This window comes from Lactuca saligna, chromosome 7 (genome assembly GCF_052625555.1).
Source record: "Lactuca saligna cultivar CGN05327 chromosome 7, ASM5262555v1, whole genome shotgun sequence".
Classification (NCBI taxonomy): domain Eukaryota; kingdom Viridiplantae; phylum Streptophyta; class Magnoliopsida; order Asterales; family Asteraceae; genus Lactuca; species Lactuca saligna.
In genome coordinates this window covers 141,852,566-141,872,810 of record NC_136423.1, presented here as the reverse complement: position 1 = coordinate 141,872,810, position 20,245 = coordinate 141,852,566, and positions in this window count along the sequence as shown.

Here is a 20,245-nt window from a genome sequence, read left to right as displayed (position 1 = left end):
TCAGACCCCGATCGGGACAAAGACGTTGATCGGTAGATTGTCCCTATCTAAGCTGTGATTGGCTTAGCCATGATAGTGATGTGTGCACCTTCACTAGAGTTAACAGGTGTCCGTTTGTCATCAGTCGACCTTCCCACGCGGGTTCCTAGATGGATCCCGGGTATCGAGGGATATTCCGTTCCAGGCACAATAGGTGCTGGACGGTAAGGATGGCTAGCTGGTCGAGCCATGTGGCAAGTGCTCTCGACATTCTTGGAATGTCTAGGAGGCACGTTATGAAGTCTATCTAGTCTTATCTATTGTGATGTATGCATGTTTAGTTGCAACGGATGGGACTAGCCTTTAATGACGTGTTTCGTTGCATTTGGTTGCTGTCTTTTCGGCTGCACGTCGCAACAGTTTCCAACTGTGACGTCAACTGTCATCATTAGGGTTTTCGAATTTCCCGCCTATCGGTGCTTTTTATGGTTTCCTAGTTTTCACTTTTCCTCCCTCTTGATCTTTGTTTTATTTCCTTCCGCGTTTATTCTTTTCTTTACTATGGATTCTCCATCCAGGTTCGTTCCGACCCTAATCAGTTTGCTGCTATCCAAGAGATATGGTTTTCAGCCCGAAGACAGTGTGACATTTCCCGGTGAGAGTGCCAGTTTCATTAATCCTCATTGGCATATATGTGAAACACTTCGACGCCGGTTATCGCCTTGCGACGTCAAATTTCTTTTGAGAAGTTCTCCCTACTCATAAGGTTCACATCAATCAGTTGGTTCCCAATGGTATAAGCAAGGTGGTTGCTTTTGAGATGATGTGGCGTGCTAATGGGATCAACCCTAACATTTGGGTTTTTCGTCATTTCTTCCATTTCGCTGCTGTTTCCTCTGGTGAAAGTTATACCTGCGACGTCCGCAAGCATAGTCATGTTCTAGTTGTTGGATTAGGTATATAAGCTATAACTATTATTGGTATGAACTTGAATTGATAGTAGCACAATCCTTTTGGGTTACCCTCAAACATAGCAATCAGACAAGATATTTTTGGAGAGAGAGATTGATTCATTATTTGATTAATAAATTGAAATAAATAATTTATTAATATATTATGAGAATAATATATTAATTAGAAATAGTAATATTTAATTGATATTTAATCATAAGTTAATTGGAATTAATTTTGTGATTAAAAGAGTTAATTAAAAGTGCATGGACTAAAGTGTAATTGTTCAATAGTTGAACAAAAGGCATTTTAGAACCTACTTGAAGCCTTGGATGAGTTTCAGGTGGATTTAGGGTTCTAGAATTATCCATGTGGATAATTAGGAAGCTGGATAATAACCAATTCAAAGATAATATTATTATATTGGTTTTGGGTTTATCTAGGGTTTCCTTGCTGCACTATATAAATGGGCCAACCCATAGCAATTTCGACATTCATTCCTTAGAAGAGATAGGCCGAAATTCTGATCTCCTTCCCCCTCTTTCCTCAATATCCTTCTTGCTTGTGTTAGGTGTGAACAACTAGAGGCACGACGCTTGTAGTGCTTGCTTCCAAAAGATCAACAAAATTGATTCTTGATTGTTTACTTCAACAATCAATAAGGTATGTATTCTATCTTATGAATTCAGATTTTAGATAAGAAATTTTGTAGTTTGATAGTTCATAGAATGTTGCCTTTATATGAAATACATAGATCCATCATAGGTTGCACGTACCCTAATCATTTAATTGTTAAATGTTTTTCCGCTTAGAGCATAGAATTTTTGTAACCTACGTTTTCCATCACTAGTTACCGAGTAGAAGAACTCACCAAAGAATTGGGCGAACCTTTATTATTGGGTTAATGCTGATCGCGTAGGGTTCATGGAGTGCCACTCGACTTCCATTTCCGATCAATGCTTTACTATATACTAAGACAATAAGCATATTTCTAGGGTTCTTCTTTGTTTTCGCGTTGTGGCTGATGATTTCCTCGAATAGATGCTTGTTGGGGCTGGTATGAGTTCATCGTGGCGGCTTCGTGGAAAGATGTTAGAGTTTTACATTGTGTCGAGAGGTTTGCTTTGATTCTTTTCTTCACCTGCCATTCTCTTCTCCTCCCCCTTGCCTTAAAAAAAAGAATATATCTATTTGTATTGTATATGTGTTGAGAAAAGGGTTGACTTTATAGACGTGTTGGCAAAAAAGTGGGTGAGAAGTCTCCGATATCGTGAAGTGGAGCTTATTGACAGGGTGTTTCCGTCATTTCCTTTCTGTAATGAGGCTTTCATTGTTCGTGCGTCTCCAATTCAGGATGCTGAGCGGCGTCGTGCTGTTGTGGAGCCTTCACGAAAAAATTTGGGGAAAAAGAGCTTGTGGAAGACAGTAAGGAGGGGTTCTCCTTCCAGTGAATAAGCGGAAAGTTGCTTGGCAAAGTGTTGGTGGCCATGATGTTGAAAATATTGCTTTGGTTTGGTGTTTGCATCCGCAGAAGTTGGTTGGGGGGAGTACACGTGTGGCGAGTGCTCAAACGGAGGTGACTGATATTCATGGTGATGGGATTGTAGACAAGTGGGGTTTCCCCTAATTGGATGCAGGTGCAAATCTTGTTGAGTCTGAACCAGGTGTTGTTTTGGAAACTTCAGAGCGCTTGAATGTTGCGGGTGGTGGGAGTAATGTGAATGAGGGTTCTCATTTCTTGCGTTTTGGTCATATAAAGTCTCCAACTGTTGGTGATAGCGGATTGGGGAGTTCCAACGGTGTGGTTTTTTTTCCTTCCTGGTACTTGAAAAATGATTCACGCTTGTCCTTGTTTGAAGCTGTTATAGATTTCACGAAGAATGTTATTCCTCTAGGCACACAATCTGAAACGACCAATTATTCTTTAACTAACCTTGTTGGGTTTTTTCGCTTTGCTATAGCTAAGGGCGCCAACTTCTTTGCTAAAGGTGCTAACCGTCTTGAACGATTCCTTGTCGTTGATGGTGATCTTGCCCCCTTTGTGAAAGAAAATCATGCCCTTTGTTCAGAAAATGTTGCATTAAAGAATAAAAATTTTGAGTTTAAGGGAAATGTTTCGTGGTTGGATGTTCTTGATTCAGAGAAGAAAGTGTTGGAGGAAAATGTCACGAGTCTTGATCATGACAAGCTCGCTTTGGGGGTTGTGGTGGGTCGACTGAAACAGGAGAATGAGGGTTTGAGTATTTAGTTGGAGAGCATTGAGAGGGACTTGTCTGAGAAGGAACGACTGGTGGAGGATAAATCTGTAGCTTTTGCAGGAACCGTTATCCGTTTTGAAGAGATATGGTTGAGGCATTGGCCTCTAAACTCAAGGCAGGTCAAAGCCATAGGATTTGGAATCATGTTCCATTTTGAAGAGATATGGTCGAGGCATGGGGCTCTAGATTCAAGATAGTCAAAGCCATGGGCTTTGGAATCGTGTGCCGTTTTGAAGAGATATGGTCGAGGCATTAGCCTTTAGACTCAAGGCTGTTCAAAGTCAGGGGATTTAGAACCGTTTTCCATTTTGAAGAGGTATGGTCGAGGCATTGGCCTCTAGACTCAAGGCAGGTCAAAACTAGAGGCTTTGGAACCTTGTGCCGTTTTATTATTACATGTGAGTTTATTAGTGTGCACTTTGATATTAAAATTAAGAATATTTGCATTGAATGCATATCGGGAGGAGAGGGTGATCATCCTTCCTATCTTACATGCTTTTGAATGAGAAAAACATATGGAATAGGAAAAAAGGAGAGAAAGTCGTGCCCACAGGCTTGTTGTCTATTCGGGGTGTAGGTGTCATTATACCTATAAATATAATGGGTAAAGATGGATAGATGAAAGATGATATGGATGATGAGAGAAGAAAGATAATATAGATAATGAGAGGTGAAAGATGATGAGAAGCCTTGACTTTAAAAATGATCCAATCATTTAGCAGAGTATAGAAAACAATCACGGACGATTCTAGACGGTCCTGTGGAACGCTAGCAGACTCACAACTTGTAGGTGTTTTTGAGCTACGTGTTCACCATATGTACTCTAAAAACCCTGACAACTATGGACTTAGTGCCTTATAACGAACAATGGCAGTTATGGACTTAGTGTCTAATAGATAACACTGACAGTTGTGCCTAATAGATAACATCGACAACTATGGACTTGGTGCATGTAAGATAAACCCTGGAAGCGATGGACTTCGTGCCTATTCCTTAGGACAATCCTTAGGAATGAATAAATGAAGAAAAGATGATTCTTAGGGAAGATCCTTAAGAATAAAAAAGATAATGGGGATGAGAAATTGGTTTAATTGTTTGATGATTAAACATAATAATTATATTATTGTGGGTTGAAAACCCTATGTACTCACCAAGTATCTCAACCTGACCCACTCAGTTTATTGTATCACAGGTAACGTTCAAAGATACATTCTACTGAGAGATTCGAGGAGTATTAAGCCACTAGTTTAATTATTGTAAGGCTTGTAATATTTCGTTATGCTTGTGTTTCTGGATTGACGATGACATATTAATGTCATTATCATATTTTCTGGGAAATGCTTTGATAATATCATTATCATGTTTTCTGGGAACAAATTCCGCAATATTATTCTTCAAAAAGGATATTCTGATTTTTAAATAGGCATAAACAAATCGGTCTTTTCTGGCCGTGAAAATGAGGATGTCACAGTTGGTATCAGAGCATTAGTTTAAGCGAACTAGGAGTAAGGATTTATTTCTAGACTTAAACTTAGAATGCTAAGCGATGATCGTGAGGAGTGTGTCTATTATATTTTAGGTAAGTACACCTGAATTGACACGGGCACTAGTTTATTTTAGGAAAGATTCCTAAATTGCTTTTATTTGTTAAATGATTTATGATACCTTATGATGCTATTATTTGATCGGGTCTATGATCTATTGCCGATCGGATCTGGAAACTTTATGTGTTCAGATTTCTAAACGTTTAATTACGATAATTCAATTGACATGTAACTTTTCGAAGTGATAAAGAGATTTATACGTCTATCGTAAATAAAGCTTTCCCTATCTTAATTCTCGTTGTTGTACACCGAACATCTTCTAGAGTGTATAGATCGAAATGGTGAGAACTCGCAACGGATTAGGAAATTCTAATGGAAACCAACAGCCTGAGCCACGAGTGATTGAGCGTGCACCAGAGGTAGCAGCTACACTCGAGCCAATCACGATGGCAGGAGTCTAAGCGATGATTCGGGCTATGATGCCGAACAAATGAAGGAGATGAGAAAATGTTGCTTAATAGGGATGAACCTACTATACCTATTATACAACCCGAACTGAACATTGAACAATCAGAAGAAGGAAATTATAGTAGAACCGTAAGTCAAGCCGAACCACAAATGGTTAGGAGGAATAACCAGGATGAAGGAACTGAAAGGAGTGGATGCAAGTATAAAGAATTTACGACTTGCAAACCATCGACTTTTACTGGGAAAGAAGATCCAATCGGAGTTATGAACTATATCTCTGAGATGGAGCTAGCTTTCATAACATGTGGTTGCAAGGGAAAGCTACAAACCACTTATGTTGTGCGTCAGTTTAGGGGCGGGGGTGTTCGTTGGTGGAACACTTTGGGAAAGATCATAAGCCCCAATGAGCCACTATAACTGACATGGGAAAAATTCTTGGTACACTTTAAACTCAAGTTCTGCTCAACCCAAAACATGCTAGAGCTGGAGAACCAGTTTCTAATAATGAAAAAGGGCAGCATGTCCATTGATGAGTATACCAATGCCTTCACGGACAAGATGAAGTTTTCTTTGCGCATCGTCCCTGACAAGCTAACAAAAATTGATAAGTATATAAAGGGAATACCACGAGATTACATCATGCCAATACGCCAGACACCTACTCTTGAGGTGGCCATCTGGGCTGCTAAGTCTGTTGAAGAAATGATCAAAGGCAGAACTGCCAATAAGGTTGAAGTTGGCGAGAAAAGGAAGTTTGAGGGGTCTTCAAGATCCGACAAGAAAAATAGGTTCCCGAAATCTGACCCCAACAACAAGAGCTATGGGGATAGAAATGGAGAAAAGTGGTGTGAGAAGTGCAAGAAGAAGCATTATGGGAGATGCGATGGAAAAGTGACTTGTTATAAGTGTGGGAGGATCGGTCGCTATTCCAAAGATTGTACGATTAATGATAAAGTATGTTACAGATGTGGAGACAAAGGGCACATGTCAAAATATTCCTCGAAGAAAAATGAAGCTGGAAGGCCGAATGCGCCACCGAAGCCAAAGGAAAGAGCATTCCAGATTATCCTTAATGAAGCAAGTGACAATGCAAGGGATTAGGAGTAAGGATCTATATATTTTAAGATCGAAATATAAAAGTAGCCATATAGATAGTATCATGTGGTGTAGCCTAATATAAGAGGCATAGTATAGGGTGAACTTGAATATTATGTAATCGTTTCAAGAAATAATATAAACCTTAGTTATGCTATCCTATGTGTTAAATGACTATGTGAAATTCTTGTGTGGTGACTTGGAGAACTGAGAGGCAATACTTGGGAAGAGTATGAGTAGGTGTGAAAAGTAGTAGAGGCCTATACTACCAGAAGCATATGACTCACACTTGGATCAAAGAAAGTCATAAGGTTACCAAGGCGCTAGTAATTGATTTCTTTTTGTTCATGTATGTCGTTACCATCGTTTCGGTAATGACCAAGAAGATGATTGATATTGCGATCCTAGTGGTCATATCAAATAAAGTCTGGATAAGATATGTATGTTACGTGGTTTAGAGAACCAATTTCGATGTAGCATCCGACTTAAGCCAGAAGATTGAAGTGAAAGATAATTGAAGAGCTCAATGGAAGTATCGTGATCGTCATTAAAGTAAGAAGCTTGTAGCTAGAAGTGCTACATGCTAGAATGTGATTATATCACATTAGAACATGAAGGAAGGTATCTTCAATTCTGGATTTTAACTCTAAAAGACCTGAGTCTAAGCGTTGCATCATACGACGAGAGGTCATTAAAGCATGACCCATCGGTCTGGCTACAATAATTGAAGTAAACAACTTATCTTAAGTTAAGTTTTTTCGAGAAGGAGCAGGAGTCTCCAATAAGGATCGAGTTTGTAACTCGAAGGTTACGATTAAAAGTCTAACATAGTATGAAGATCAGATGCAAGATTGAGCACCGTCAGTGGTCAAGAAGTCCAAAAGTTAGATACTCATTTGAAAGGACATAAGAGTTACAGTTATTACCTAGGATGAAAAGATAAAGTATGGAGTCATTATAGGAGCCCTGTTTTGTTGATGATTCTGGGACATAATCATCCTAAGGGGGAGATAATTGTAACGTACGCAAATTTGGACTAATCAATTTAGAGATAATAAGCATTAAAAATGAATTTTTGATAAAAGATTATTTAGGATAAATAATCTTAACCAAATTTATAATATGTCACAAGGATTCCATACATATAAATAACACTGAAATCCGAATTATAACGAAGAAGTTATGACCCATCGAAGTTTCATGATTAAACCGACACGATTCTGTGTATTGTAAAAAAGTAAATTTTTGATAAAATACTTTTTATCTTTAGCAATCTAAATGAAAGTCGTAGTAGACGTTAAACCGATAGCGTACATGTAGAGAAAGTTTTTAATTTGACTTCATTAGAGGAAGTTATGATATTTGTAACACTTTGCGTAACAATATACAACCTGGAAATCGAAATTTAGATCGATCGATTATTGGCCAACACCATCTAAACAATAATTGAAGATCTCGTTGACAGGAACTCAACTATATAAAGATAGTAAAAAACTGACGTCGGATGACAAAGTTATGAATTTTTAACGGGCTTTAACTGTTTAAGCCTGTTAAAATATAACTTTAAAAATAAAATCAAAATTAGCCGACAAAGTCTAAACGAAAGTTGTAGATCCCGTCGATAGCTACGCGTGGATATAAAGAAAGAAAAAAACAAAGCTAGTATGCGGAAGTGACGGATTTGATAAGATAATTAATTTTCGGATTAACCAGAAATTGACACGTGGCAAGATCTAGGCCACACCATCTTCCTCAAGACTTTCCACAAGATCACGACATGTAGCATGTGTATGCCCAACGTATCCTTTGAGTACGCCCCGCATACATGTTTGCTGGCAACCTATAAACAGAGCTCGAAAATCACTCTTTTCTTCACACAATTCTACCAATTCTCTCCCCAACCCTCAAATCCTCTATGCCTTTTCTCTAGCACTTCCTAAGTGTTAGTAGCGAAGTTGCATAACATCAGACAGCTCTGAGAAGTAGAGCTTTCAGCTTAGCAGCTCTGCCCGTGCAGAGTCTGGATTCTCTCTAAACCACCTGTAAGTTGAGTTATGCTTACCGTACTTTAAGTATAACTTATGTTTAAGTTCATTATTGTTATTATGAACCTATAAACAAGATTTATTAGTGATCCCAAGTCGTTATGCTGATTGATCTACTTACAAGGATGATGTCTAGGCTGGATTTAGTGAGGTGTTCAAAGTAAGATTTCCAAACAGTATATTTCGTATACCAAACGGACCCTACCTACGATATGATTAGGGTCAGCCCTAACATTTTAAGGGCCCTGTGTGATTCATCAAATTTAGGCCCTAAAAGTATTGTCATTATATCCATAAATGACAGTTTCATCGGTTATGCTTGAATAATATTGAAAAAAGTTCTTTTAATTTTAAAAATCCCTTTAGCCTAAAAGCTAAGTAACCAAAAGAATATTGGAAAAGTTCTTTTAATTTTAAAAATCATGTTTAAATGTTACCACTCCTCTTAGCCTAACGGCTAAATAACCAAGATACAAACAACAAACAAAATGAACTTATATGGTTAGAACATAAAAAGAAAGCAAAAACGCTTGAAGCAAATTTCTCTTAGAAATCAACAGCTCGCAAGTAAAATCTAGAGAGATATGTTTATATATTATCAAAATAAATTCAAAACATAGCAATTAGCACAGATGATCCATTCATTAAAAAATTAAATTTCTTTTTAACTAGACATCATCAGTTAATATTATTAGCAAGAAAAATCAGTATACATCAAATTAAAATTAGATTGCAATTAAAAAGAACATATACCAAATAAACATTTCACAAAACTAATGAGGGAAAGAGTGTGCAGACGAGAGATATTGTTTCAATAACATTGTGGATGTAAAAGACTAAAACACATAAATTTTTCGTATTTGGTGTAAACCGATGAGAAAATAGGACCGAAATAGTCGACTAAAATTGAAGCAACACTGCAACAAATATAAATTACAGAGATTGAAGAACTAGTTTGAGGGATAAGGAACCACAAGACATGAACCAATAATGATGGAGTCACCGAGAATCAAGATGGTAATATGGTAGACTTAGAGAAAGAATATTTTAGACTTCAAATCGATTCGGTTGTCATCATTCTTTTTTGCAACTTTCCTTTGTTGCGTATCAATGTATGATAGAGTATCGTAAGAATTTATGAGAATCGAGATGGAAATATTATAATCACTATTAGTGAGAATGAAGGAACCAAAGCGTCGTTTGCTTTTCCCGAAATTTTTCCCGCTTCCGTTCTTTACTCTCGCCTGGTACATATTGATCATACATTCCTTAACGACTTAACCTAATATGATTGGGCCAAAATATGAACACATGATAGTACAAAATATACAAAAATTTGGGCCCTAAATTTCAGTAGGCCCTGTTCACGTACACTGTCTGATCATCCCTTGGGTCGGCTCTGGATATGATCCTACCTGGTTGTTCCTTACTTGATAGATCTTGAAGTAGACCTTGAATTAATGACGAATCTAGACTAATAATTAGTCACAATAATTATTAGACTAAAACTTAGTGATAGTGATACTAGGTTTCGTCTAAGGAAAAGACAGTTGCTAGATGCGAAGCGCTGTCCGAATTTCGAATCGTCACTTTAACAAGTGAGTGCATAGTTACTTTCATCTTACACCTAGATATGAAGTATTTAATATTAATACATGCTATATGTGCTTATTATCTGTGCTCCTGATATCTATGCTAGATGAACGATTTATACATGTTTTACTTGATTTAAATCGTATATGTATTTTTATACCTATAAATATAATGGGTAAAGATGGGTAGATGAAAGATGACATGGATGATGAGAGAAAAAAGATGATATAGATGATGAGAAGCCTTGAATTTAAAGTTGATCTAGTCATCTAGCATAGTATAGATGACAACCACGAACGATTCTAGACAGTCCTATGGAACGCTAGTAGGCTCATAACCTGTAGGTGTTTTGGAACTACGTGTTTACCAGATGTACTCTAAAAACCATGACATCTATGGACTTAGTGCCTTATAATGAACATTGGCAACTATGAACTTAGTGTCTAATAAATAACATTGACAGTTGTGCCTAATAGATAACATCGACAACTATAGGCTTAGTTCCTGTTAGATAAACCCTGACAACGATGGACTTCAAGCCTATTCCTTAAGACAATCCTTAGGAATGAATAAAGGAAGAATACATGATTCTTAGGAAATATCATTAAGAATAAAGAAGATAATGAGGATGACAAATTGAGTTAATTGTTTGATAATTAAATATAATTATATTATTGTGGGTTGAAAACCCTATGTACTCACCGGGTTTCCCAACCTGACTCACTCAGTTTATTGTATCACAGGTAACGATATTAAAGAGAAATCATGTTGAGATAGGGATGGAAACGTGGCGGGTTTGGGACGGGTTTTGGTAATCCCGTCCCCATCCCCGAATATCAAAATCGATCCCATCACCGACCCGATTCCCAACGGGTACCCGTTTACAAACACTATTGGGTCTGCGGGTATCCCGATGGGGTAACGGGGATCCTTGTTTAACATTCAAATTAAGAATAATTTTGATGCAATGAGAATAGAAAACCATTGGACTTAGTGATGCAAACATAAATTCATAGCCAAAATAATTTTGATCATCTAAAAAACCATTAAGAGAAGACGTATTTGTTCTGATACATAAGTTGTTACTAGTAGCAAAAAAAACAATAAAGACACTAGCATTCATAAATCATAATATCACTATTACTCTAAGTACTATGAATAAAAAATGTCAAAACACTAGCACTACAAATACAAATAAACAGGAAGCTATCTCAAGAAATTATCTTTAAATCTTTCACAACAAAGAAGATAACTCAAGGAAATTAATATACATACATACATACATACATAAATATATATATATATATATATATATATATTGTAGTGGTGTTGATTATGATGGCATGTGCGGAATTAGAATGATCTAGTGATTCATCATACAAATTCAAGAACACAAGGAGTAAATAATTCTTTGTAAGCTCTTATTAGATCTAGAAAGATTATACAAAATGGGTTTGTATACAAATTCTCTCTCTAGTCTAACACTCCAAATTGACTCTTTTCATAATGGGAGTCACTCACTTCCTATTTATAGGAAAGACTCAACCCATTTACACATACAAAGAGGAAAGCCTAAAACATTACATCCAAGCATGACTTTGCACCCTAACATTCTCCCCCTCAAAGTTAAGATTGGATGTCCGGCGTTAATCTCCAACGAGCTAGCGCGATTAAGACCAAACTCCCCCTCGAAGTAACACTGGTCTTCAAATCCGCGAATGAATATTCGACAAACCCGAGAAGCTTCGAATACCCATCATTCTCCCCCTTTTTATAATCAAAAAATGATTATAAAACCCACTAAGGATGAGAAGCGCCTGAGGAATAATCTTCACGATACTCCCCCTTGATGTGTACCAAAAATGAATCAACAAAATTCTTGCACGGAAAAACAATCACGAAAAAGCCACAAAAAATTTTCAATTTATGAAAAATTTTGACTTTTTGGGTGAAAGTTGCAAGATTTTTCAAAATCCGGGTAGAAATTGTCAATTTCTGAAACTTGCAGGGACCCGTTGCATCCAATACAGCCAAATATGCAAAACTCTTCCCCTTTTCCAAATCTGGGTAGAAAGCGTCAATTTGCACAAACTGCAGGGACCAGAAATGCACAATCTTCAATTTTCAGCAAAAAATAGTCCTTTTTCGAATTTGGGTGAAAACTGCCAAAAATTCGAAGTATCAGGGACCATCTTCGAAATTCTGCTCTTTGTGTTCAAACATACAAAGAGTTGTTCCAAAAATTCGAAGCTCCAAAAAAAAAAATTTCGAAATCGGGTGAAAAGTGTCAAACATTTGAAACTTGTGTTAATTTTCGAAGTGTCAACAAATCGAAGGTTCAGGGGCTGTCTTTGAAACTTTGTGTTTTGCTCGATTCTTTCGAAGCATTGAAGATTCGAAGCACGAAGATTCTTCACCATTTATACAAGGCCAGTCATACGAAGAGTTTTTTTTTTTTTTTTTTTTTTTTTTTTTTTTTTTTTTTTAACGACCCTTCGTAAAGCAACCCTTCGTTATCAAACTATTCAACTGTAAACCATTATAAGCATCCCTTCGAAAATTCATCACAAACACCCTTCGTTCCAAAACAATAACACCTGAAATTTTGTACCCCTTCGTTCAATTAGAGACTCTTCGTTTTTCCTAATTCACTTATACCCTTCGTTTTTCCAGTCGATCATCTGTTCTTACAGTCTTTGTTCCCAAATCGATGCTTAACCGTTCGTATTAATCCCAAACATTCTTCAAATCAAAATCACCATTATACCCTTCGATTCCTTCCAGTTAATCATCAACATCAATGACTTCACATATCTACCAACAATCCTTCGTTTTTATCATTCAAACCAAAACATCATCGATTCCAACAAACCCATCGATTCCTGATTTCACTTAACCAACCCTTCGAAAATCGACTTCAAAATCGATCTTATGCCCCAATTCCAAAATCGTTTTCAACCACAAATTCATGAATCTATCATCGTTTACTAAATATTCAACTTGTTCAACATTTCTTCAATTGTTCTTGACCTTTCATCTCAAGAATCACGAAATGTCCAAGAAAATTCCCAAATTCATTACATTCAATCAACAATCGGAATCAACCTTGGACTAATAAGCCAAATTGATGTAAAAACAAGATCGATTATTAATCATTATACAATACAAACATCGATCATATGAATATCAAAGAAAATGCGATTTGAGAATGAGTAAAATCAAGAAATCGTGAACTCAACGAGTACGAATCAGTGAAGTCAAGAACAAAAATTAGACCAGGATAAGCTCAATGATTAGGTAACAACTTGAAATCGCTACCAATCGAGCAAAAAACTTTTTCATCTTGAGAATCAACTTGAACTCCTTTTTCTTGAACATCAAGAACATCACATTGAACTCCATTATCAAGAACTTTAAGAAATTTAAGAGCGCGAAGATCATTTGGGTCTTCAATAAGAGAAACATATTTCTTATTGAACAAATCTCTTTCTTCTCCTTCCTTTTGATTTCTACTACAAACTAATATGGACAAGGCAATTTTATTCAACCATGCAATCTTACAAATTGGTTGAAATACCAAGCTTCCGTGATCATCTTTCAAACCTCCATAAGAAACCAAATTACCCCATGAAATCAATTTGCTTAACACCAACCCATAAAATTGATCTTCATTGACTTTGTATTTCACATCTTTAACGATCACAATCCAATAATCATATGGCAAACCCACCATGATCACAAAAACTTGAAGATTTCTAGAGAGAGAAAGTGATTTTGAATGGGTTTTCTAGAGAGATAAAGTGATACAAACAAGTATTCTAGAGAGAGAAAGTCGAATTATGGATCAAATCAAAGAAAAATTCTACTTCTAGATCACAAAAACACTCTCTAAACACGAAGATCAATGAATAAAAAGAATCACCAAATCAAAATAGCCATTAAGGATCAATTCTTGATGAAAATCAAGAACACCCGCTCTGATACCAATTGTAGTGGTGTTGATTATGATGGCATATGCGGAATTAGAATGATCTAGTGATTCATCATACAAATTCAAGAACACAAGGAGTAAATAATTCTTTGTAAGCTCTTATTAGATCTAGAAAGATTATACAAAATGGGTTTGTATACAAATTCTCTCTCTAGTCTAACACTCCAAATTGACTCTTTTCATAATGGGAGTCACTCACTTCCTATTTATAGGAAAGACTCAACCCATTTACACATACAAAGAGGAAAGCCTAAAACATTACATCCAAGCACGACTTTGCACCCTAACACACACACACACACACACACACATATATATATATATATATATATATATATATATATATATATATATATAGGGTTAGGTTATTTTGTTTTTACTAACTATTGTGTGTCAGAATGCCCAAATGTAGACCACCAGATGGAATAGAATTAAAGATCATGATCTGATGGTCTATGATATCACAATAGGGTAACATGTACCATATAATCACACAAATTCCAGCATAAGGGCATTTTAGTCAATCAACCTATATTTAAAAAAGGAAATTTTCGGATTTTTAAGGATAATGAATACCTTTATTTTTTAAAATCTGAATATTTTTAAATAATCCAAATTTAAATATGATTTTATTCTATCAGAATGTCAAACATTAATTAGTAAAGATATTTTCAATTTTATTCTTGTGGAATGTATTTCCAATGCATATATTTTTTATAATTAACCTGATTTAATAATTCAACATATATTCTTCATATACATTCAAACGTGAATACAAAATCATACATATTCTTACAAACTAATAGTCTTATACAATTTAATATAGTTATACATATTCTAGCAGAATATCATCAAAAATGAATAAAAATATTAAGAAATAACATTCTTAAATATACAATTATTAAGCAAATACACATGCTCTTCATCAAAGGTCCAAATAATGCACTTGATTCAAACTATGATGAAAATGTGATATATTATCGTAAGAATGTAATTCTTCGAAAAATGTATTTGTTGTTGACCTCGATTCCAAATCTTTCTCTTGTATGATCAATATTGAATTCCTTCTTCAAAGCCATTCTGAAAGAATAAAATGCATTATTCATTAGTATTACCAATGAAGCTAATGTACTTGTTGTTAACAAACATTCTCAAAAGACATTCTAACAGAATGTATTTCTACAAATAAATTCTGACAGAATACAAGAATTACTTATTTTATAAAAACTATATATTATAGAATGATAGCATATTCTAATAGAATGTATTTCATTTTTCATATCTTGCAATTGTTTTTACTTTTCCTACATTGACAAATAAGGAGATTAAAATCGAATTCTGCCAGAATAATAGACATTCTAAGAGTTTTGACAGAATACATACCACATGACCAGATTCTAACAGAATGTATTTCATTTTTCCTATATTGCAATGTTTTTTACTTTTCCTATCTTGACAAATAAGGAGAGATTGAAATAGAATTCTATCGAATTTAGTCTCTTCAAACCCTAAATCCACAAAAAAAAAAGACAATCAACTTTCAAATATTAACAAATTTGGAGCATTCTAAAAGAATAACTGTAAATTCTGATAGAATGTAGTAGACATCAAACAATTGTAATTTATTCTAATCGACATTTCATCGAACACCTTTTAGGCACACACTGTATCATCACAGATTCTATCAGTTGTTACTCATTAGTCAAAGATTTCATATAATATAAACAGACATTTATACAGATAAATGCTTGCAACAATTTTGTATCCTACAAATTCATATTCAAAATCAATAACAAAACATATTTCTAGAAAATCACAGCGTACCTTGGTGGGCTGGTCTTTGCCTCTCTCCTAATCGATCTATCATCCACAAACGGTGATGTGGTGACCATTAAATCGACATCACCTTCAAATCGTCTAGTATTGCAGGAATCATAGAGAGAATAGACACAACCGTTGACTGAGTGGACACCCTCTAATTACCTGCTGCTTGAAGGATGCATCTTCGTTGTTGCTGCTTCTCTTTTCCGTCTCCGGTCGAAATCAGCGACGTGGGGCGAGAGGGATAAAGAAAGGTGAAGATCGACAGGTAAATCAAAGGCAAATCGAACCTGCCCAAAAGGAACAATCGTGAAAAAATGAGAGGTGATGAGGGGATGGAAAAATGTGTGTGAACGGCAGCAATGGGATAGCTGGCAATTTGGTTAGGGTTATAAAGATGCAAAGGTAGGATTAGAGAAAGAGAGGGAGAATAGATAATAAAGGGAAAAAATTGATGTCCACGTTTGTAAAAGAAATATATTAGGTATTTGTTTTGTTCCCTTAACTAGATTATAACCCGCGTTAAACGCGGGAAACGCATAAAAAACATATAATCGTTTATAGATATTGTATAATGATTATAAAAAAAATATATGGTTATTGGTATTATTGAAATGTGTAGAAAATACATTGAAAACGATATATATATATATATATATATATATATATATATATATATATATATATATATATATATATATATATATAAAATCATTGAAAGATCTCTTTGTAGACATCCTTTTTTGTTTTATTAGTTGAACGACTTTCCTCATCTCATATAATTATGATATTTATATACTTATAAGCATTTTAATTAGACGTTCATTGCATAATAATGTTACCTAATTTAAACATATATTGACAACCAATATACCGTTTTTTCTATTGCATTAAATATTGACAACTATTTCATTTATTCAAATAAAGTTATGCAATATAATTTATAAAATGTTAAATGTTATATATATATATATATATATATATATATATATATATATATATATATATATATATATATAATTTTAGTATATCATCAATGGAGATTCTTTTCTAAATCATGATTGGTTTATTTTAAATTGATTATAAATATAAATGTTAGCTTTTATGTTTGTTTATATTTATTTAGTGTTCGCAAGAACTTTGCATTTGTTTTGGCGCAATTTTGAATAATTTTAGTATATCATCAATGTAATTTGATATATCTGTCAATTATATGAAATATCAAATAATGACATTTCATTACTATTATGATAATTTAGTTGATATATTGTATTTTCACTAATCTTAACGGTCTTATTTTTTCTAATAACCGTAACGCTTTTACTAAATGTACTTTTTACAAATCTCCTAATATCTTGTAATTTTTATCTTACTTTATAATTTTTCATAACTATATTATTTTCAAGATTGACTGCTTTAATAGTGTTTTTTTTTTCAGTCTATTCAATTTTATATTTCATTGTACAACATCATCGTTTGTATGTATTCTGAAATTTCACTTTAAAAATGTTTAATGTTTACACCTTGATATTATTTTTTTTAATAAACTCATCTAATAATTATGGAATATATATTTCATTTTAATTAACATTCACTTCCTTTATCATATCAAATTCCTCATTAAATGGATATACTTTTGGAAAATAATAATTATAATAGGGCAACATTATCTAAGACGTAAATGTTTGATATACTTTTGGAGAAAAAAAAAAACCAGGATCATTAAAAAAAGTTATATAAAGAAAATACAAATTTAAATTTGTTGAAATTATGGATGAAATTACTAGCGAAAATTTATTTTGGAGGGAGTTATATTTTGTAAGGTATAATAATATTTCAAAATTTGAAATATCTATATTTGTTGTGTAAATTAATAAATTTTATTGTTACTATACAAAGATAAAAAAGTAGGTTGATATGATATACAAAATCATAATAATTTCAATGATATTTTAAAATAATGTCAAAATTAACCGGATTCTTATGACATAAAAATTAAAAAAATCATAATTATCTTTAATATATAAAAGTAACATTTTCGTAATTAATGTCAGTTCCCAAGATAGTTAATTTTTGTTTTGTTAAAGGTACCTAATATCTTTTCATGTTTATTTGAAAATTTTCAGAAAAGTAGTTAACTGATTTCATGTAATTTGTGACAAAGAAAATCGAAATATATGAATACACACATTTGATATAGGAACAAAAAATAATCGAAAAAATAAAATAAAAAGCGAAAGAAGGTACTGACCTTCTAGCGCACAAGAGTGAATGTTTATAGCAGAGAATGATGATGGAAGTTATAAGCAATATTAACGATGTTGTGGGAGAAGGTTTGAAGAAAAGAAACGATTGAAAATAAATGTGAGTCGCGGATTCAATGATGATTCGTATATGTATGTGATAATTTGAATATGATTTTTCGGTATTAATGATTTCCTAATAAAAAAAGATTTTATATTAATTGTTTACTAATATAAACGGATTTATATTAATGGTTGATATTGAGGCCTTGATTGAAATGATTTGTTAGTAATATGTTTTTAAAATTGACCATATTAAAATCTTTATAGCTGAAAATTCAAGATGTAAAATATGGAAAACTTTTATTGGATAAAATACATTCTATTTCAACGAATGTAAGTTATTGATTGATGATTGAAAATCATTTATTGGAATTAATTACATTCCATATGGGGAAGATGATGTCAGCAATTTGATCTATGGGTGGAAAAAATAAGATTGAAATACAATCAATGGTTCAGATTATTTAAGATGATGTCATAAGGTTTCTCTTTTAGTAATATTTAAGATTGTAGGGATTTATTTAAATGATCTCATTAATTGCTAATGCAAAAAACCGAAAATACCCTTTTCTATTTAATTAATTATTTAATTATTTGCAATTTTCTGATTGGTGCATTTAGGCACACAATAGTTGCTAAAAACATTTGAACCTAACGCGCTCTCTCTCTCTCTCTCTCTCTATATATATATATATATATATATATATATATATATATATATATATATATATATATATATATATAATCATATGAACTATTTCAGGTAACGGGTTTTGGTTTTGGTTTCGGGTAATCGGGACGGGTATTTTGTTTATCATCCTCGTAACCAAACCCGCAAAAATTTTCTAAAAGCATACCAAACCCGATCCCGGCCCCGATTAACCGACCCCAAAACCGAACCTAATATGTCGGTTTTCGGTTTTCACCATCGAGTTCAGATTCTTTTACCATCCCTATGTTGAGAGATTCAAAAGTATTAAGCCACTAGTTTAATTACCGTAAGACTTGTAATATTTCGTTATACTTATGTTTCTATATTGACGATGACATCCCAATGTTTTAATATAAATAAAATACATTTCTTCGGAAATGCTTTGATAATATGATTATCATGTTTTCTGGGAACAAATTCCGCAATATTATGCTTCAAAAAGGATACTCTGATTTTTAAATAAACATAAACAAATCGATATTTTCTGGCAATGAAAATCCGGATGTCACATTAGACTATAGACATTATGATTTTTGTCTTTTTGGTTATATTTTTCTCACCAAAAAGATAAAAATCAGGATTTTAACATATTTAATAATATTCTGAATACATATTTACTTATGAAATGGGGGGTTCAGGTTCCTAATCTTTTATGGTTATGATTTAACCCATTATATATATATATATATAGCCCAACAATGTATTTCAAAATTTTCGAATCAATCCCTTAACTTATTTTCATGCTTTATGAAAGAATAAATTTATTTTTGTCGGGTCTAATTGGCCACTTTGGACAAAATGAAGGGGTAACCTGACTACCCTTTTTCCACATAAACACTACTTGACCCATTTTCCTAACCCACATTGACTTTGAAAGGTCTAAAATTTCCTCATGGGGTTTACCGCGAGAAAAATTGGTGGTGACACCAACATGAAAAATTAAATATCCTCCTACATTTTATTCATACGTATCCTCCTACCATATCAAATGTTGATATGTGTCACATTTAATGAAATTGAAAATATTTTAGTTTACTTATCACCATTTAATGTTTATAGGAGGATAGTAGGACTAAAATGTAGAAGAATATTTAATTTCTCCACCAACATATATTTTGATAGGGAGGGGTGATTAGTTAAGAAGATCATATACACCGACCAATTAGGTTGCTTTGAGGCCACCGACGGCGAGAGATTAGAGTTTTATGATGGTGGTGATGAAGATGGAAGTCTGATTGACGGTGATTTTGGAGGCTGAGACTTAGAATGTGGTTTGATGGATCGGAAGGTTGTCAACAACATCATGCTGATTAGGCAACTACATATTCTCCAACTGATTGTGTGTCAAAGTAGACAAATTATTTCAGGTTAAAGAAACTAAATGAACATGACAACATCTACTTTATGTCCTTATAACACACCAAAAAAAGTTAAAGGAGCAAACTCAGTAAATTTCAAAAATATTATTGGACTAATGGTCAT